We start from the raw sequence: 22,447 nt of genomic DNA on the forward strand, positions 1-22,447 counted from the left end.
AAAAAAAAAAAAAAAAAAAAAAAAAAAAAAAAGAGTGGTATAACTGCTCTGAGAGCACAGTGCAGAAGAGCTCAGTATAGGTCCATGTAGTGGAGATGTGCAGGTGTACCGGGAGTGGTAAGGGGAAATATGAAACAATGTGGGTAGACTTTCTAGAGGACCTGGGAAAAATGAGTATGATGTTCACCTCCAAGAAGACGTGTGTAGACATATAAAGCTTGAAACTGAAGAACACAGGAGCAGGAGGTACTGATCTACAAGCAAAATTATAATGAATTAAATCATGCAGTAAGATAATAATCAATGAAACAAAATGCTTTACATGGGATTTAGGTGTGAGAGAAAACAGTCAGGTTTTTAACATTACTAAAAAGCTCTAATATAAAATATAGACAACTGTAAAATTCTCTCTCTCACCATAAACACACAACATGCTGTTAAGAATTTATCTCGCGGTAGTGTTGAATCATCCAAATCAGCTAATACAATGTTGGAAACATGGTTAATTTTCAAATCAACCACAAAAAACAAAACAAACAAACAAAAAAACAGCAAGTTCTAGAGAGATCTTTTATAGGAAATAAAACCTAAGAAGTTTCATTAGCACTGAGAGCATGCTTCCTCTTTGTCCTTGGGTGACTTGAGAGCTAGAACAGTAAAGCAGTTAAAGCAGCTTCCCTGAGGAAGACACTCGAATGTGCCCATGTCTCTTCTCCTAAATTCTTTCCCTATCCTGTTTCTCCCATGTTCTTTATCTGGTGCTCACCCCATTCCACCACTGATTCACACATGCATGCACACACATATAACAACATTAGTCTTCCATTTGCAGTTATTTTAACACCCAGGAATCACAATATAAACAAATAAATGAATTAATGAATAAATAAATAAGCAGGATTCCTTTAAATCAGCTGATTTCTTTTAAAGGGAGAAAAAACAAAACCGAAAGTAAAACCAGTTTTTCACTTCCTGTCTGGAGGATAAAATACGGCCCTTTGACACAGAGGCAGCTGAAATCTAGGCTGAAGACTTCAGTCAGCAAACTACCAGACTCCGGGAAAGAACCAGCTCTACTTTCTCTGTAATATCTCTGGAGCAACCTGAAGACAGGAGCTTGGCCTCAAGAAGACAGGTAGGTGAAGGAAAAGGACGGAAATGGGACAGACAAAGAGATACAATGACATACTCAGAGACTAAAATAAAAACAGAAATAGATGGAAACAGGCATAGGGACAGTCAGAGACACAGGCAGATTAAGGCATGCTAAGAACACAAATAGGAACCTGGCTTTCTCCTTGTTCCAATAAACAGCTCCAAATCTGGGGGAAAGGGAGTACATTATCGAAACAAACAACTTGGTAATTTTTATTGTCAACTAAAAATAAATCTAGACTTAGGTAAAAAGAGACTATTTGAAAGGATTATTGCAATAGGGGAAAGAGACTATTGTAATAGAGAAAATAATCCAAACATAGAGCTTCAAGCATCTCAAAGGTCAGGCAGAAAGGAATATTCTTTTAGAGGAAAGGGTCAGCAGGCTAAGAAGAACACAGTATAGAGGGAGTGGGATAATCAGGGAATATTTTATCCTTAGGAGGGATCATTAAGGAGAGGTTGTATGCAGGGTCAGGAGGAGGGTGAGTCAAAGTTAAGGGGACTGAAAAGGAGAGAATTTTAACTAATGTTTAGTTTCAAACACTTTCCAATTGATCAGGGGGACAAACAGCTCAGTGAATCCTTTATGAGGCAAAGAATGGAATTTAAAGGGTCTGTGTCTGCTGCTATATTTAAAATAGGTAACCAACAAAGACTTACTGTATAGAAATAAATAAATAAATAAATTTAAAAGGTGTGGGGGGGCGGTCTGTGTCTGGCCTCCCTATAAGTAATAAAGGGACACACAGATGAGTTTATATAAGTCATATGGGGAAAGGTGGCTCTTTGCAGTAAACTAATTCTCAGAACACAAAAGGGTGGATGGATTTCTTTAACCATCACTGCTTTCCAGGAGTAAAGGACTCAAGAAAAGTTTAACTTTGTTATTATGATTCATGTAAGTAACAGGTGCTATGGTAAGCACAGAGAAGAGAGGAACTAACTCAACCTGGAAGAATAAAGGAAGGCTTCACAAATAAGGAGAAACCTGAATTGGGTTAGAAGCATAGTGTCCTGGGAAGTGCTCATGTAACATAATATTTTAGGGGAGGAAACAATTTCCCTTCTAGATTTTTTGGCTGGTTTAATAACTGAGTTGACATAAAACAGATTAACGGGAGAAAATTAAGTTTAATTATATACTTACAAGATCCCCACCAAGACATGAAGACTCAAAGCAATCTGGCAGTTGAGGCATATATACTATCCCAAGCTAAGGAGAAGGAAGTAGCAGTGTAGGGCTTCAAAGGCGAGGAAGACAGTTCACAAGATGAGAAGAGCAAATGATTGGTAAGCAAATGTTTGCCATGCCATGCAGGTACATCTTTCTGATATAAAAAGTTGTCTCTGGTAATAGCCCTCTCTGGTACAGGCCCTCTATATGATTCTTTTAGGCAGTTCAAGGAGAGGTAAAAAGTTTTCCTGGGGCTTCCCTGGTGGCGCAGTGGTTGGGAGTCCACCTGCCGATGCAGGGGACACGGGTTCGTGCCCCGGTCCGGAGGATCCCACGTGCTGCAGAGCGGCTGGGCCCGTGAGCCATGGCCGCTGAGCCTGAGCGTCCGGAGCCAGTGCTCCGCAACGGGAGAGGCCACAACAGTGGGAGGCCCGTGTACCGCAAAAAAAAAAAAATTAAAAAAAGTTTTCCTGAGTCTGCTGGGTCTTAATTGCCTTCAGCTCAAAACAGTCCACATGCCAAAGTGGCGGATTTGGAGGTGGCATATTCTGCTCCCCCTCAACATACAGGGTTAAGAAAACTGTGAGACTGAGGACAGATGACAGAGTATAGTTTCTAAGAGAAGTAAGTGAACTAGATGTTAGGAAAAGGAAAAAGAGTGGTTGTGAAAGGAATTGGGTTAATTGTTGCCAGATTGTGAGGGGTCTTGAATGCCAGGGCCCAGTAATTTGATCATATCATAAACCAATGAAGGGTTTTCAAGTTTTGTAAACAAGTAAATGATTTACCTACAAGTTTCAGGATGCAATGTGAAAGATGGACCACAACAAGGATAGAGATAACAGATTCAAGAGCTTCTCATACAGAGCAGTCAAACAAATAGAGCAAACTAATGCCGAGCATTTAGTAAGTAACTAACAAGGACCACAGTTTAGGGGAAAAAGTAGGGAAAATGGGCTTCCAAGAAATAAAAGGTGCCCACATCACCATTTCCCCATCAAAAAGGAATGGATACCCCCAAATGGCTAGACTTAGGAATTCAGGATGAGTTTCTAACTGGATAAGCTGTTCAACACAGTTAATCCAACAAGTCCAAAGAGGAGCTAAAGGAATAATAAAATCTATAATAGGAGGCAGAGACTAAGAGGCAAGCTAAAATTTTATTACTGTTTTTTATTGAGCTATAATTCACATATAATATTATTCTGTTGTGCAACATGATTCCGTATGTGTATATATTCCAAGATGATAACCAAAGTCTAGTTAACATCCATCACCACACAGTTATAGTTTATTTTTCCTTATGATGAAAAATTTTAAGGTCTTCCTCTTAGAAACTTTCAAATACACGATACAGTATTATCAACTATAGTCATCATGCTGCACATTAACATCCCCAGGACTCATTCATTTTATAACTGGAAATTTCAGCCTTTGTCCTTCACCCATTTTGCCCTCCCTCTCCCCCACCTCTGGCAACCACCAACCTGTTCTCTGTATCATTTAGTTTGTTTTTGGTTTTGCTTTGTTTTTATTTCCATATGCAAGTAAGATCATATGGTATTTATCTTTGTCTGACTTATTTTACTTAACATAATGCCGTCAAGGTCCAACCATGTTGTTACAAATGGCAGAATTTCCTTCCTTTTTTTTTTTTTTTTTTTTTTTTTTTTTGCGGTACGCGGGCCTCTCACTGTTGTGACCTCTCCCGTTGCGGAGCACAGGCTCCAGACGCGCAGGCTCAGCGGCCGTGGCTCACGGGCCTAGCCACTCCGCAGCATGTGGGATCCTTCTGGACTGGGGCAAGAACCCGTGTCCCCTGCATCGGCAGGCGGACTCTCAGCCACTGCGCCACCAGGGAAGCCCCCTTCCTTTTTTTTTTTACTGCTGTATAATATTCCATTAGAAATGTACCACATTTTCTTTATCCATTCATCCATCAATGGACATTCATGTTGTTTCCAACTTTGGTTATTGTAAATAATGCTGGAATGAACCTGGTGGGGGAGAGGGAGGATTTTTTCAAATTAATATTTTCTTTTCCTTTAGATAAATACTCAGAAGTGGCATTGGTGGATCATTATATTTGACAGAAACTGGGAAAGGCTGGACACTACATAAAGAGTCTAAAGCAGCTCACGATTAGCAGCAGAGCCTTTGAACGCACATTCTCTAACTACATATCGAAAGCAGCCTCAAGTTAGTCTCCATCCCATTATCTGCTTGTTTCTTTCCTAGCACTTAAAATAATCTGAAATTATTTTGCTTATTCAAATACTTACAAGTTTATGGTTTGCTTCCCTCCACTAGGGGTAAGGGCAGGTATCTAACCTGCCTTATTCATCAATCAACACACAATACTTAGAACATTTCCCAGCATGATGATAGCCCTCAATAAATATGTGTGAAATAAATGCTGAAATTTTAAATCTTTGCCAAACTTCCAATCCATGGTACTTGTATGATCTAGTTCACTCAAAGGCACATTATCATGATGGGTACAGAGAGAAGGGATGGTCAACAAAGAGGAGCGCCCTAGATTCTTCTATTGTTTCTCTGATATCAGTCTGCTTTAAACTTATCTGTAAATAAACCAGATTTTTCATTTGTTTAATACTCAAACTCTTTATTCTAAGAATAGGAGAATATTTCCAGGATATATTAGAGTTGTTGTTACTGTTGTTGTTATTAATTCTGTACATTTGATGTATATTTTCATTATGGAGAATCAGGCCATACTGCCGCTCTGGGAAATATTCTTCTATTGTTTCTTTGATGGTTTTTCTCAAACATCCTTTCTGATCTCTCCTTCTGAAAACCATATTAGACTCAGTCACATGTTGGCAGCATTTCTGGATCTAGCCTGCCTGTCTCCTTAATGAGCTTTATAGCTCTTCATAGCCCTTTCCATGTCTTTATCCTTTGAAGTTAAATTCTTAAAGATCCCTCAGTTGAACATTCTAGCATAGTAGTGGAACCTTCATGTGTATTCATTCAAATACTGAGACAGAAAGAACACTTCAGTTGGAAACTAAGAAGTAAAGAATCTCAAAGGAGATATCTTCATGTTCAGGCCAACAGGAATGGCAAATTTAGTTTTTTCACTCCCATCTTTTCTCCATTAAAAATGTCTCCTTAGAATAGGGTTGGTTTTTTTTTTCAAAATATGATTGAACACTTGGTAGCATTTATAAAATTAAAGTTGGGGGGTTTATAAAAACCTTAGTTCCTGAGCAATAAGCTAGACATCCCATGTCAGATTCTCTGTGAGTGGGGCTGGGAACCCACATTTTTAAGATGTCCTCAGGTGATTATTATCCAAAATAAAGACTGAGAACAACTACTTTGAAAGATTAACTCATACTTTTAACTTTAAATTGGTTTAAAACCAAGTCCAGTTCGATCCGTCAGGGGAGTGAGGACATTACAATCCTTAACACCGCCATTAATTTGCTGCAGTTTCTGCCTTCTTTAAATCTATCTCTATAATTTGGCATTCAAACAGACCAAAACTGTATGATAAGCTAGGTGGAGAAATCATTGTCAAAATCTTTCCAGCACCACAAAGTATGGGCAAATAATCTACCTCTTGGCCACAAGTCCTTCACTGTAGGCAACACTGAAGTAGACAAGAACTAAAAGATATCTTTTCTTCTCCTCATCCTTCTTCCTACTACCCATATCTCTACTTCTCTTTCATTGACACAACTCCAGTATCAGCTCTGAGGCACACAAAGCTACAAAGAATGGCTTGTTGCCTTGGGCAACTATTGGAACAAGTGCCTTATACACAGCACTCAGATATACACACTATTTTACATGTATTTTTCTTAGAGAATAAGTCAGTGAAAAGACACAACATGGCCTTGAACAAGGATGTAAGTCTTCGACTGTTAATAGATCCTTGCTGGAACTCACAAAGTTGAATTTTTATGTGACTTCAAGGATTTCTTCCCAGACACTCTAGACAGGGGTGGGAAGGAGGGATCCTGGTATACACCTTAACTGTAAAACTGATTTACTTCTGAGGAAAATACTAGTGTGTCTGGACCTACATACACCTAGTAAAGGCCACTGCATTAGTCTTCAGCAGAGATCATTTTGTTAGGTTACATAAATACCAGGGACTCAGTCTTTAGCAAGGACTAAATATATGGATTGATTTCCACAATACACTTTCTCTAGTCAATATAAAGTCTTACTTGTACCATTCTGCTTAGTGAGCAAAGGTTGTGTCCACTGTGGTATAAACCAATGCTCCCAAATCACTGGCAGATCACCTCCTAATGTGGGGATATATCCATGGTCTGCTAGCTCCCTTCCGGGAAGGTCATCTTGAAAAATGTCTTCTGACACATTCAACTCCTATCCAATGCCCAGCAGACTTACTCATGCAGAGTGAGAAGAGCCTGACAGTGTAACAGGACACACAGACTCCCCAACTCCAGTGTCAGGACAATATCTGTCCAAATCTGAACCAGCCTGTCCAGTGGAGACAATCATTGAGGAGTCTGCCCTCCTCCCTATGTGCCTTTGTCTGTGCCCTTGAAATGACAGCTATGAGAATTCTAGCTCAACAGGCTTAGTTCTAAGTCTTAGAAAGAAAAAGCAGCTGCAGCTACTGTCCTACCCTTTTGGTTCCTTCCTAACCTATTTGGAGGTCAATGGCTATGGGATTTCAAAGGCTGAAGAGGCTTTCTTTGGGTTACAGTCTCCCACATTTCCTAAAGGAAAGAGACTCCTCGTTCTGAGACAACAAGAAAATAACTAAAACATTAGCAGAAAAGAGACACAGCATCTCCCTTAACTTTCAGTCTACACCAAAATGATGAAAGTTATTTTCCATGTTGCAGCAATTTCTATGGCTAATATTTCCCATTATCTCATGGCAGAAGCACCAGGAGACAGGAAGCCACCTCTGAAAGTTAACCTTCAGGATCAGCATTCCTGACTGCAGCTGTGGTATGTAGTTTCTAGTTAAAATTTAAAAAGAAAGAAAGAAAGAAAAAAGCATGGCCTTAATTAAGACCCTTCTGTCTTGACTGATCCTTTCATTCCCCAATGTATGTAAGCTTCCCAATCTTTATTGTACTTGATATATTGTCATCAAACCCTATATTTATGCTCCCTGGAGTGGTGGGTCTGCCATTCTACTTTCAGTTTTCATAGTCTCCTGCAGATTAGAGCCTGCTCCTCTACCTTGGGGAGCTTCTCATTTTCCTACATGTCCATTCCTGGTCCTATAGGATCCTACGGCCCTTGGGCCTTATTCATCCCATTCAAGCAGCCCTTGTCTCTTTTCATGATGTTTTCCCCATTACACTTGCCACTTTTCTGGTTACTTTGGTTCCTAGGCCAATCTTAATTAGATATCCTCTCCGAAAATTTGCCTCTACCACCTGGAATAGGTGTAGGCACCAAATGAATTCCATGTACAGAATAGCTCAGCTGCAATCCTGAGCCACCTAAACTCCAAGTCCCTTTGGCCAACTAAAAGGATGTCTTGAAAGTTATATGTCTCCCCAGATAACAGCCATCCTACTTGTTTCCTTGGCATACACTCCCTGGGCTATGCTTCCCTTAATTCCTTTTCTATACTCTACCTTGATGCACTGAAAAGTTCCCTGGAACCTAATCTTCCTATGTATTCCTTCTAAGTTCTCTGGTTTAGCTCTTCAAGTCCTCACTAACAGCTCCTCTCTCCAGATTTTCCTAAAATGTGAGGCATGCTCTTATTACTAGGAGAATCAGATTCTCCCTTGGCTTAGTGGTGGAAACCTCCTTTAGGTCCTCCTCCCCTTCAGTGGGATTTACCTCATTGAGTCCCACATCCCTTTGGGCACTGAGACTGTGGTTTCAACAGGGCTTTAAAAACATTAAATGATAGGAGGAGTTAACATTGATTGAACCCTTAGAATAGGTCCAACACTGGGCTGAGCATGTTACATATTTTGTCACTTGGCACACAGATGAGGGTAGCTCCATGATTCGAGGCCTATGGAATGCCCTCCCCCTGCTGCTAGCTAATAGAATGTGGCATAGATGAAGGAATTTTTCAGATGAAATTAAGGTCCAAAATCAGTTGATTTTGCATTAGCCAAAAGGAATATTATCCTGGCTAGGCTTGACTTAATCAGGGAAAAGACCTTAAAGAGCGACTTGGCCTTTCTTTAGAGATAATTTTCCCTCCCGCTGGCTTAAAGAAGTAAGCTACCATGTTGAAGGAGGGCCTACAGAAAAGCTATTGTGGCAAGGAACTGTGGACAGTCCTAAAATCATAAGGAGATGAATTGTGTCAACATGTGTAAGCTGAAAGCAGCTTTTCTCCAGTTGAGGTTCTAGATGAAAATACAGCTCAGTCAACACCTGGAGTGCTGCCTTGTAAGACCTTGAGCAGAGGACCCAGCTAAGCCATGTCAGACTCCTGACAGAAATTGTGATATAATGTGTGTGTTTATTAAGATACTAAGTTTGTGGCAATCTATTATACGATAATATAAAAATAATACAGATTTTGGTGCCTAGAAGTGGTACCTAAAACTTGGGAACAGCTTTGGAATCAGGCAAGTGAGCAGAAGCTAGAAGAACTTTGAAGAGCATGACAGAGAAAGCCTATATACCTTCGACAGACTGTTAGAAGAAATCCAGACTTTAGGTATCCTGCAGTGAGGGCTCAGAAGAAATTGAGGGACATGTTATTAGAAACAGAAGGAAGAGGATTCGTGTTATGTAGTGATAGAAAGCTTAGCAAAATTATGTCCTGGAGTTATGTACAAGGAAATACTTAAAAGCTGGTTTTATAGTTAGGGAGACTTCCAAGTGAGGTGTTAAAAGTGCCTCCTGATTTCTTCTTGCTGCTTGTGATAAAATGTGAGAAATGAAAGATAAATTGGGGAAAGAACTGTTAAACAAAAAGGAGCCAAGGCCTTACAATTTTGAAATTTCTCAGCCTCTGCAAAGGGCAAAACCCATTAGAATAAAGAGTTTCACAGTCTTGAATCTCTGTTGATTATGATTGTACAACCTTTTCCTAAAACCTCAGAAAGATTAAAAGGTAAAGGAATCAGGCACAAAAATGGTCCCTTCAAGAAGATAAGCGTTTGCCTCACAGATATCAACGAAATTAGAAGTCCTCTAGGAAGCTTAAGGTCACTGTTCCCTACTATCTCAGCAGGAGGCCAAGGCTTTTCCAGAAGGGTTTGTCTGGAAAAGAACCATAGAAGTAGCTTTTGTCTAAAGGAGTGAACCCCACTGAAATCTTTAGAAGATCCACAAAGTTCTTGAGAAAATTTGTTCAGCAGAAACACTGCTAGCTGTTGTTGGATGGAGAGTCTGTTTACGTCTATCAGATCTAGCTGGTTTACAGTGTTGTTCAACTACCCTGTTTCCTTACTGATTTTCTACCTAGTTGTTTTTATCCATTATTGAAAGTACAGCAATGAAATCTCCAACTATTATTTCAGAACTGTCTATTTCTGTCTTCACTTCTCAATGTTTGCTTCCTATGGTTTGGAGTTCTGTTGTTAGGTTCATAGGTTTATAAGTTTTATATCTTCTTGATGGGTTGACACTTCTATCAATATTTAGTGTTCTTCCTCGTCTCTTGTAACAACTTTTGACTTAAAAGTCTATTTTGTCTGATCTTAGCATAGATACCTCAGTTCTCTTTTAGTAACTATTTGCCTGGAGTGACCTTTTCTATCTTTTCACTTTTGTCCTATATGTCTTGGATATAAAATGAGTCTTTTCCAGACAGCATATAACTGCATTTTGTTTTTCACTCTATTACGAGAATATTTACCTTTTAATGAAAGAGTTTAATCCATTTACAAAAATTACTGATAAAGAAACACTTATTCTGCCATTTTGCTTTGTCTTTTATATGTTTCATATCTTTTTTGTTCCTCAAGGTCTCCATTAACTGCCTTCTTTTGTGTTTGATTTTTTTGTAGTGTATGATTTTGATTCCTTTCTAATTTCCTTTTCTGTATATTTTAAAAGTTATTTTAGCATTGGTTGTCCTGGAGCTTACAATTAGCCTCTCAAACCTGTAACAATCTATGTTGAATTAATATCACATTAGCTTCCATAAGTATATAAAAATTTGGATCCTACACTGCTCCATCCCTCCTCCCCTTTATGTTTTTGTATCACAAATTACATCTTTCTACTTTGTGTGCTCATTTAACATAGATTTATCATTTTATTCATTTGTCTTTCAATCAAATTGGGAAAGAAAAAGGAGTCACAAATGAAAAATACAATAATACTGGCTTATATATTTCTTTACCTGTGTTATTTTTTCATGTGGCTTCAAGTTACCGCCAAGTGTCCTTTCATTTCCAGCTGAAGGACTCCCTTTAGCATTTCCTGTAGCACATATCTACTAGTGATGAATTCCCTCAGCATTTGCTTATCTGGGAATGTCTTAACTTCTTCTTTATTTTATTTATTTATTTTTGCGGTACGCGGGCCTCTCACTGTTGTGGCCTCTCCCGTTGCGGAGCACAGGCTCCGGACGTGCAGGCTCAGCGGCCATGGCTCATGGGCCTAGCCTCTCCGTGGCATGTGGGATCTTCCCGGACCGGGGCACGAACCCATGTCCCCTGCATCAGCAGGTGGACTCCCAACCACTGCGCCACCAGGGAAGCCCTCTTCTTTATTTTTGAATGATGGTTTTGCCAGATACAGAATTATGGGTTTTCTCTTTCTCTATGTACTTTAAATATGTCATCCCACTGCCATCTGGCCTCCATGGTTCCTGCTAAGAAATCCAGTCTTTTTCTTACTGAGTCTCCCTTGTATATGACAGTCACTTCTTTATTGCTGCTTTCAAGATTCTCTCTGTCTCTGGCCTTTAAAAGTTTTATTATAAAGTGTCTCAGTGTGGACCTCTTGTGTTTTTCCTCCCTAAAGTTCACTGAGCTTCTTAAATGTGTAAATTCACGTACTTAATCAAATTATGACTTTTTGGGCATAGTTTCTTCAAAATTCTTTTACACCATTTCTCTCTCTTGTTCCCTATGCAACTTCCATTATCGTATGTGGTGTGCTTGATGGTGTCCCACAGGTCTCCTAGGCTCTCTTCATTTTTGTTCACTCCTTCATCTTTATGTTCCTCAAACTGGATAATTTTAAATGACCTATTTTCAGCTTCTCTGGTTTTTAATTCTGCCTGCTGTAATCTGATGTTGAAATTCTTAGTGAATTCTTCATTTCAGTTATTGTAATTTTTAACCCCAGAATTTGTTTGGTCCCTTTTTATAATTTGTATCTCTTCAGAGATATATACTATTTGGGGCACATCATTCCCCTGGTGTTATTGAATCTTTGTCCATGATCTATGTTAGCATTTTGAGCATATTTAAGCCAGATGAATTAAAGGCCTTGCTGAATACCTTCTATGACTTGATTCCTCATGATAGTTTCTATTCATTTTTCTGTGAATGGGTCATATTTTCTTGTTTCTTTGCACGTTTTAAAATTTGTTTTGTGGAAAACTGAACATTTTGAATGTTATAATAAGGTAACACTTGAAATCATAATCTTTCTCGTGCTCAGGGTTTGTTCCTGTGGGTTTTGGTTATATGTTTAGTACTTTTCTACCTTTTTCTCTAAAGATATTTGTGGTTTGTGCTCTCTGAAATGTGTTCTTTAGCTTATCATGAGCTTATGTGTTGACTGAGATTTTTTTGCCTAAAGACAAAACAAACAAACAAAAAACACCTCGCTTTGCATACTGGCTCAGTGTTTAGCATTCCTCCAATGCTTAACCTGGCCCTTTACAACTCTGCCTTAGCCTTCACTTTCTGCTTCTGAACCTAAGGATCATGTAGAGGTATAAATCCTACACACAGGGAACTTTTTACTGTTCCACTTCCACACAAAATCTCTCTCACCAGTCTTTCCTACCAAGTTTCAGCATGTCTATTATTTGTCTCAACCTTAACATCTTCCCCCAGACAGTAGGGGTTGTCCATTTACCTTTCTTGTTTGCAAGGAATGCCCTCCACTTGGCTGCTTTTGTGCCCTGAAGAAGCTCTGTGCTACACAAAACTGCCTTTCGTCAGTCCTTCAGATAGTCCCCAGAGGGCTCCAAATAGACAAACACAATTCTCTGAGATCAAGGTCTGCTCTTCTCCCTTTGAAATCAGGGACAAGGGTCTCACAATGGGAACATGGGCTGATATCTTCAAGATTCCCTCAAGCAGGGGAGGAAGGTGGCCCAAAGGCAAGTAAAAATGCCACAACACTCCCCTACCATTTTTAAGCTGCCTTTTTCTTGATCAGCAGATACTTGGTTACTATAGACCTTTGATTATTTTCCAGATTTCCAACAAAGTTGATTCTGACATTTTTTCTCTTGCTTGTTTATTGTTTCAGTAGAAGGATGCGCCCTTGGAGCTACTTATCCTTTCATATTTGTGGATGTGCTCCTATATAATTTATTTTTCATAATGGCTGTGCTTAATAACTGCCTTACAAAATTCCTGAACATTTGACATTTGGTTCTCATTAGTCAGTATAGGCTGGTTCCATCATACCATGAAATATGGTCACTGAGGGCATAACAGAGGTTTACAGAGGTCTCTGAGAAAGCACTGAGAGCATGTCTATAAGAAAGGTCTCCCAACCCAGCCAAGAACTGAAGGCCTATGATTGAGATTTTATTCCTCCCTAAAAACGCTCTTGGATTCTTTTCTAACCCTTTTATCAACTATTCTTCTCCCCTACACCTAACCCATTTCTGATCTCAATGAGAGCTTCTCACAAAAGATAGACCCTTAGCCACTCTAACTCTCAGTAATCAGAGCTCCAGAAGATTTTAGGCACCTTTCACCAGGCGAAGTAATAAAAGACTGCAGTATCACCATATGATAAATGTCAAATAATATTCTAAGCCTTTGTAGAAGAATATGCATGAACCAAAATTTCTCAGGCTCTATTATAATTTTAGACATCATAATTATAGTTATAATTAGGGTCACAGTATGTAAAAACAGCACTGGCCAGGCAGAAATGTTTATTTCTAGGAAGTTAAAGCAACTTAGATAAAATTAAAATTCTGTTGCAAGAATGAAGTTGAGACAGGATCTATAAGACATGGCAACATTTCTTTATGTGGAAAAGTTTTCCATCATTGCCAAGGCACTGCTGACTTAAAAAGAAAAAAAAAACTATTGTTTCTGGGAAATGAGAGAGGGAGAGAGAAATAAAACTGAAAGCCTTTCCACAGCAGTTGGTAGAAGTGAAGGAAGGGCTGACCCTGACAGCTGGGTGATGAATAGGGCTCATATGTGTGATGCCCCACCCAGGGGCACTCACGCTCAGACCCACATACAGGACAACCCACCTTATAATCAGTAGTCCTCTTTTTATGATAATTTTTAAACTTGAGTCATTATTAAACACATAATTCAAGATCCTTGAGTCTTTGCAAGATAACAAATGTTAACACACAGTAAAAAGTTTTTCTTTTTTTTCTTTTTTTTTTACTTCCTTATCTTATTTTTAAATCAGACCCTGTGCTACACAGGAAGCCAAGCCTAAACTAAAAGCAGTCAGCCTTACCTCTAAGAGACTCAGGAAAAGAACCCATTCTATATGCACATATCTCTGGAACAACTTGAAAACAGGAGCTTGGCTTAAAGAGACAAGTTGGTAAGAAAGAAGGGAAATGGAAGAGAAAGGGGTATAAGAATTGACACAGACTGAAAAAGAAACAGCGATGAAAAAAGTCAAAAGGAGCAGAGACTAAAAACAGAGACACAAGGATAGACTATAAGACTTCTTAAGATCAAAACATGAATTTGACATGGTGGTTGATGCATAATAGCTACAAGTGTGGGAAGAAGGGGAGTACACGATCTAAACAGGTAATTTAAGAAACAGTTGGAGGGCTTCCCTGGTGGCACAGTGGTTAAGAATCCGCCTGCCAATGCAGGGGACACAGGTTTGAGCCCTGGTCTGGGAAGATCCCACATGCCGCAGAGCAACTAAGCCCGTGCGCCACAACTACTGAGCCTGCACTCTAGAGCCCGGGAGCCACAACTACTGAGCCCATGTGCCACAACTACTGAAGCCTGCGTGCCTAGAGCCTGTGCTCCGCAATGAGAGAAGCCTCCGCAATGAGAGAAGCCACCGCAATGAGAAGCCTGCACACTGCAACAAAGAGTAGCCCTCGCTTGCCACAACTAGAGAAAGCCCGTGTGCAGCAACAAAGACCCAATGAAGACAAAAATAAATTTAAAAAAAAAAGCTTTAAAAAAAAAACTGTTGGAAAATCTATATAATATATATATAAGTACAAGGTGCTATTGATAGCTCAGAAAAGAGAGCTATGTACTCAACCTAAAGATTAATGAAAGGCTTCACAAATAAGGAAAAACTTGAATTAGGGCAGAAGGAATATAGAACCCCTGGCAGAAATGGTGGGGAGGAAAGGCTCATCCAGGGTAATATTTAGAGTCAAGAATGCCATGAGAATGAAGGAAGATGGCAGAGTGTGGTTTTTAAGGGAGAGAGTGAGGTAAGTATTAGGAAAAGGAAAAGGAGTGGTTGTTCTTGTTAAAGTATAAAGGCCTTGAATGATAAGCCATTTTAATTTTATCACGAGACAATGTAGAATTTTCAGTTTTCTAAACAAAACAATACATGATTTAAATTTGGATGTCAAAAGGATGACTCTGGATGCAATGTGGAAAAGGAATTACAAGAGAGGAAAAAAATTATTGAATATACCAGAGCAAAGATGAAGGCCCAGTGGCAGTGTGTACATGGAATAGGTAATAGACTCATGAGCAAATTGATACAGGTGATATATAGGATAATCTATGCCCAATATATAGTAGATGCCCAAAAATGAAAAGTTATAGATGGAAAACTATGAAATAAGGTGTCCAGAAAACAAATGTGCCCATACCACTCTCCCCTCATTATCATTGGGGGATATATGTGGTCTAAAGCTGAATCCAGACAGGAGCCAGAACTGGAAATGAGTCTGTAATTAGTATGAGACATATTCCTACCCACAGAAGTTAATCCAACACCACCAAACACCAACACCAAGTACAAAGTGAAAGAACTGGATCACAGATAGAAAGTGGGCACCCAAAACCAAACACAACTCTAAGAGAAACTAGAAAAGTTAGAAACAAATGAGGAATGCCTCAAAAGATTCCCATGATTAGCATCAGAACTATCTACATTTCGTGACACCTTATGCATTCTCTAGAGAATCAAGAAGTAAAGTCATCTAATGAGGATTAGGGCTCCAATTAAAGCTCTGTTTCTCCCTCCTCCTAGACTACTCTCATCATTTCCTTCCTCCTAGACTGATGCAGAACCCTCTCTGACCATGTCTTATTCATGCCTATAACCCCATTTTTGAGCAGAACACCTGGCACATAGTCTATGATATGTAGTACATGGGTTTGAACTGGATGGAAAAATTTGAGAATATGATGTCTGACTGTAGTGAGCTAAAGAGAGATAGAAGTCAAAGGTGATGATTTGGAACCTGAGACACTGGAAAAATTAAAATAGGATGAGTTGTGATGGGAAAACAAAAGGAGGGAGAGGTTTGGAAATCAGGTGATGAGTGCAATTGGGACATCCTGTTTTGATCCAACTTCATGGGGAGTTCTGGCTGGTGAAGACCACATCTCTGTCTTAGGCTGATCCCTAGATTGGCTCTCCAAATGCACGTCTTCATGCCCTCACCCAGGTATTCAACTTTCTTCTCCTCTCCCCTCAACTATCCACCAACAATCCCCAAACACGTGGCTGTCCCCTGCCCAGCCTAAAGGCTTTCTACAACTCATTAGCGACACAATGAAAACATGTTGTGAGCAGTGTTCTACATGGGGACATTAGGTTGGGTTGCTAATCATATTGTTCGAGTTCTCTTTGTATTTACTTATTTTTTCTTGGTTTGTTTTATCAGGTACCAAAAAACATACTAAATACTAAACCTTTGCCAAAGTAGTTGTGGATTATCAATTTCACCAAGTAATTCTGTAAACTTTGTTTTATTTTTATCGAACTTATTTTTTAGAGCGCTTTTAGGTTTACACATAAATAAGCAGAAGTTACAGAGATTTCCCATATACCTCTTGCCCCCGCACGTGTCATCTCCTGCATTATCAACATCCCCCAACAAAGTGGCACATCCGTTACAGTGATGAACCCACATTGAAAAATCAATTATCACTCAGAGTATGAAGTTTACATAGGTCTTGCACATTCTATGGGTTTTGAAAAACGTCTAATGAAGTGTAATGAACCCTTAAATATACAGAATAGGTTCACTGCCCTAAAAATCCTCTGTGCTCCTCCTACTCATTCTTTCCTTGTAACCACTCATCTTTCTGCTGACACCATAGTTTTGTCTTTTCCATAATGTCATACAGTTGGAATCATAAAGTATGTAGGTAGGCATTTTAGTTTCACTTTTTACGCTTAGAAATATACTTTTAAGTTTCCTCCATGTCTTCTCATTTTTCATTTAATTTCACTTCATTCTTTTCATTTTTTTTTGAACTGAATAATATTCCATTGTCTAGATGTACCACAGTTTATTATCCATTGACCTATTGAAGGATATCTTGGTTACTTCCAAGTTTTTGAAATTATAAATAAAGCTGCTATGGACATCTGTGTGCCAGCTTTTGTGAGGTATAATTTAGGTAAATACCAAGGAGCATGATTGCTAATCATAAGGAAAAAGAATATTTGGTTTTGTAAGAACGAACCAAACTGACTTTCAAAGTAGCTATTCCGTTTGCACTCCCAGAAGCAATGAATATGAGCTTCTTTCATGCCAGACCCTTGTCAGCAACTGGAGTTGCCAGTGATCTGGATTTTGGCCATTCTAATAGGTACTTAGGCATATCTCATTTTATTGCACTTCATGGCTATTGTGTTTTATTACAAATTGAAGGTTTGTGGCAACCCTTCATCAAGCAAGTCTATTGGCACCATTTTTTTCTCTCCACAACCCCTGGCTTCCACGGATCTTTTTACGGTATCCAAAGTTTTGGCTTCCACTATTTCATATAGTTGGAATCATAAATTATGTAGCATTATCAGACTGATTTCTTTCACATAGCAATGTGATTTAAGGTTCTTCTATGTCTTTTCATGGCTTTATAGCTCAATTCTTTTTTTGCTAAATAATAATCCATTGTATGGATGTACCACAGTTTGTTAATCTATTAACCTACTGAAGGACCTCTTGTTTGCATCCAAGTTTGCAAATATGAATAAAGCTTCTATAGACATCATGGGGAGGTTTTGTGTAAACTTAAGTTTTCAACTCATTTGAGTAAATACCAAGTAGCTTTGTTGCTGGATCATACGGTAGGAGTACAGGGTTTTGTTTTTTTGTAAGAAACTGCCAACCAGTCTTCCAAAGTAACTGTAACATTTTGCATTCCTACCAGCAATGTATGAGGGTTCTTAACCATCCTAATTGGTGTGTAGTGGCATCTTGTTTTAATTTGCAGTTCTCTAATGACTAAGACGGTGAGCATTTTTTCATGTTTATTTGCCATTTGTATATGTTTTTGTTAAAATATCTGTTCAAAAATGTTGCACCATTTTTAATTGGCTTGCTTGTTTTCTTACTGTTGAATTTTAAGGATTCTTTGTACATTTGGGATACCAGCCTTTTATTAGATATATATTTTGCAAAGACTTGCTCCCAGGCTTTGGCTTATCTTTCCTTTTTTTTATTAAACAGCATCTTTCATACAACAGAAGTTTTAAAATTAATGAAGTCCACTTATCAACTTATTCTTTCATGGATCATGCTTTTGATTTTGTATCTAAAGTGTCATCGTCAATCCCAAGGTCACCTACATTTTCTCCTATGTTATCTTCTAGGAGTTTCATAGTTTTGCGTTTTAGATTTAGGTAATACGATCCATTTTGAGTTAATTTTGCGAGGAGTGCAAGGTCTGTACCTAGATTCATTTTTTTGCATGTAGATGTCCAGTTATTCCAGCACCCTTTGTTAAGACTATCCTTTCTTCCATTGGATTACCTTGACTCCTTTCTCAAGATCAGTTGACTACATTTGTGTGGGTCTATTCCTGGATCTTCTAGCCCATTCATCAATTCTATTTGTCTCCTTTTGCCAGTACCATACTGTCTTTTATTTTTTTTTAATCTTTATTGGAGTATAATAGCTTTACAATGGTGTGTTAGCTTCTGCTTTATAACGAAGTGAATCAGCTATACATGTGCATATATCCCCATATCTCCTCCCGCTTGCGTCTCCCTCCCACCCTCCCTATCCCACCCCTCTAGGTGGTCACAAAGCACCTTCATAGCTTCACAGTAAGTCTTGAAATCTGGGAGTGTCAGTATTCTGACTTTGTTCTTCCCCCAATATTCTGTTGGCTATTCTGGGTCTTTTGCTTTCCTTGTAAACTTCAGAATCAAGTTGTTGATATCCACACAATAACTTGCTGGGTTTTGCCTGGGATTGCATTGTCTCTATAGATTAAGTTGGGAAGAATTGGTCTTAATATTAAACACAAAATATCTCTAAATTTATGCAGATATTCTTTGATTTCTTTCATCAGGGTTTTGTGGTTTTCCTTATATAGATCTTGAACATATTTTATTAGGTTTATACCTAAGTATTTCTTTTTTGAGGGTGCTAATTTAAATGATATTGTGTTTTTAATCTCAAATTCCAATTGTTTATTGCTAGCATATAAAAAAACAGTAATTTTTGTAAGTTAACCCTTGCATCCTGCAACCTTGCTATATTCACTTACCAGTTCCAAGAGATTCTTCTGTTGTTGCTTCTTTGGCATTTTTTACATAGACGATCATGTCATCTACAAACAAATACAGTGCTATTTATTTTTTCCCAATCTGTATATTTTTATTTCCTTTTCTTATTAGCTAACGCTTCCAACAGGATGTGTGATAGGAGTGATGAAACGGGATTCCTTTACCAATTCCATTTTAAGAGGAAAGCTTCTAGGTTCTTACCATTAAGTGTGATGTTAACAGTAGGGTTTTTGTTAGTGTCTTTTTATCAATTTCAAGAAGTTCCCCTCTATTCCTAGTTTGCTGAAAGTTTTTATAATGAATGGGTGTTGGATTTTGTCAAATAGTTTTTCTCCATATATTGATATGATCATGTGATATTTCTTCTTAGTCTGTTGTGGTGTATTCCATTAATTGATTCTGAATGTTGAATCAGTTTTGCATACCTGAGATAAATTCCACTTGGTTGTGGTGGATTATTCTTTTACACATTATTAGATTTAATTTGTTACTTTTTTTTCATGAGGGATATAGGTTTATAGTTCTCTTTCTTGTAATGTCCTTGACTGATTTTGGTAGCAGGGTGACGTTGACCTCATGAATTAAATTAGGAAGTATTCCCTCTGCTTCTGTCCTCTGAAAGAGATTGTACATATTTGGTACAATTTCTTCCTTAAATGTTTGGTAGAATGCACCAGTGAATCCCACTGGGACTGATGCTTTCTGTTTTGGATGGGTTGTTAATTATTGGTTCAATTTTTTTTAATACACACGGGCCTATTCAGATTACCTATTTCCTTTCACGTAAGCTATGATAGCTTGTTGTCTTCCAAGGAACTAGTGCATTTCATCTAGGTTATCAAATTTGAGAGCAAACAGTTGTTCATAGTACTCTTTTCTTCATCCTCTTAATGTCTGTAGGATTCATATTCATAACCCCTATTTTATTTCCAGTATTAGTAATTTGTGCCTTCCCTCTTTCTTTTCATAGTCTGAATTATCACTTTTGTTGGTATTTTCACAGAATCACATTATGGTTTTATTGATTTTCTCTACTGATTTCCTGTTTTCAATTTTATTGGTTTCTGCTTTAGTTTTCATTATTTCTTTTCTCTTGCTTATTTAAATTTAATTTCCTCTTCATTTCCTAAGGTGGAAACTTAGATTATTGATTTCAGATAATTTTTTCTTACATATGCATTCAATGTAAATTTCTCTCAAGCACTGCTTTCAGTGTAGCCCACAAATTTTGATAAGCTCTATGATCACGTGTTTTTGTTACTTCATTTTTTCTCTGTTAGTTGGACAGTTACTCTTCTGTTTGACATTATATTAGAAATTGCAACATATATTCTACTTAACAAATGGCACCAAAATCAATAGAATCTCTGACCCTCCTCTCAAATACCGCAAGGACCTGTTGGTGATATTTTCCTTCTCCTGAAAAAACATGCTTTAGTAGTTCATTCAATGTGCATTTCCAAGTAGCAGACTCTGTCAACGTGTTCTTTTCAATCATGTTTTTCTTCCACCGTAACTCCTTAAGGATATCTAACTCTGTATAGAATCCGAGTTTGTCAGCTATTTTCTTTCAATATTTAAAATTCCATTCCACTGGCTTCTGGCTTCCATCAATGCTGCTGAGAAGTCAGCCCTCTCTCTAATTATTAGTTGTTTGAGGATAAAATCTGTTTTTCTCTAAATGCTTTGTTTTTGCTGTTTTGTTTTATTTTCTGCAGTTCCACTATGATATGTCTGATTGTGAATTTATTTGCCCTCCTTGGTGTATGCCAAGGTCTTAAATGTTGGCTTTAATTTGTAGTGGAAATATTTCAGTTGCTTAAAATTTATTTACCTCTTCCATCAGATATTACTTCACTATCCAGTAAATTCCTTGAGGCTCCAAAGAATCTGTCTTAAAAATTTATCTAGATATTTTAGATATCTTCAGTTGAAAAAGTTGTTCTGAGTTTCTGAGTCTGCCATAAATCTAAGTGACATTGGGGAAGATGGAAAGCACAAAATAAGAATGAGTGTAGATGAGATGACAATTATAGAAATCCAATAAAGACAAGGTGAAGGCAAAATCTTTTGGAGAGCTGGTAGGGGATTAAAAAGAATTGAGATTGAAGAGAGATTTAAATGGATGAATTGAAAGGACATGGTGAACTGCATTCATGTCAGCAGGAAGAAGGATGAGTAGGACACCCATTGACACAGAAGTACGATAGTGACATTCAGTAGGACAGGAATTCCAAAAAGAGGGGAAACCTGAATAATGTGTGAAGTTGCAACATGTAAAATCTCATTTCATCTGCTGCCCAAAGATATGTCCAAAGGCATTGGGGAGAAAAACATAACACTGAGGAAACACTGAATACTAGAACATTTGGTCCTACATCCACACATTAAGATGGCATCAGTAGAAAAGAGATCTTCATAATCCATATACAGTTCATAATATAAAAGTTATTCATAATACAAAGATATTATTAACTAGTGTCAGATGAAGAGTAAGAAGTGAGCGACAAGTAGAAACCAGGTAAGAAGTGCATTTTATTTATTTACTGAGACATAATTAACATATAACATTGCATAAGTCTAAGGTATACACCATGCTGATTTGATACATTTATATATTGCAATATTACCAACATAGAGTTAGCTAACACCTCTATCACATCACAAGATCATTTCTTTATTGTGGTGGGAACAATTAAGATATAGTGTCTTGGTAAATTTGAAGTTTATAACACAGTGTGTTGCTTATAATCACTATCTGAACATTAGATGTCTAGGACTTATTTATCTACTGGTTGCACATTTGTACCCTTAAACAACATCTCCCTAATTCCTACACCTTCCAACCCCTTGTAACAAGCATCCTACTCTCTGGTTTTTACTAGTTTGGCTTTTTAGATTCTACACATAAGTGATATTATACAGGATTTGTCTTTCTCTGTCTGACTTATCTCACTTAGCATAATACGCTCAAGGTCCATCTGTGTTGTCACACACACAGGGCAGGATTTTCTTCTTTCTCATGACTGAATAATATAAATATTCCCTTGTGTGTGTGTGTGTAGTAAATCTTTATCTGTTTAGCCATGGACTGACACTTAGGCTGTTTCCATATCTTGGCTATTGCGAATAATGCTGCAATAAACATGGAAGTGCATATATCTCTTCAATTCTCTGTCTTCACTTCCTTTGGATATATATCCAGAAGTGGATGCTGGACAATATTGTGGTCCTATTTTTAATTTTTGAGGAACCTCCACAATCTTTTCTATAGTGGCTGAACCAACTTATATTCTCAGCAATAGTATA

At 38.0% G+C, this 22,447-nt stretch overlaps 2 protein-coding genes across 5 annotated transcripts in view; one reads left to right on the forward strand and one right to left on the reverse strand.

Annotated features, from left to right (window-relative positions):
* ZNF215 (zinc finger protein 215) overlaps nucleotides 1-22,447 on the reverse strand; it is a 152,024-nt gene that overhangs the window by 83,391 nt on the left and 46,186 nt on the right. The gene's annotated exons all lie outside the window — the stretch shown is intronic.
* The window catches only part of LOC113625053 (interferon-induced very large GTPase 1-like), a 31,405-nt gene continuing 9,958 nt past the window's right edge, over nucleotides 1,001-22,447 (forward strand). Inside the window, exons 1-3 of one of the 2 annotated variants that reach the window (XM_027115504.1) lie at nucleotides 1,010-1,135; nucleotides 7,225-7,294; nucleotides 13,853-14,208. The gene's annotated coding sequence lies outside the window, so the exon portion shown is untranslated. Of the gene's footprint in view, nucleotides 1,136-7,224; nucleotides 7,295-13,852; nucleotides 14,209-22,447 lie in introns of both variants that reach the window. The other variant, XM_027115503.1, reaches the window with a different exon arrangement.

Source organism: Aethalodelphis obliquidens, unplaced genomic scaffold (assembly GCF_003676395.1).
Source record: "Aethalodelphis obliquidens isolate GAN/ISIS:26980383/991018 unplaced genomic scaffold, ASM367639v1 scaffold14, whole genome shotgun sequence".
In the NCBI taxonomy this organism is placed as follows: Eukaryota; Metazoa; Chordata; class Mammalia; order Artiodactyla; family Delphinidae; genus Aethalodelphis; species Aethalodelphis obliquidens.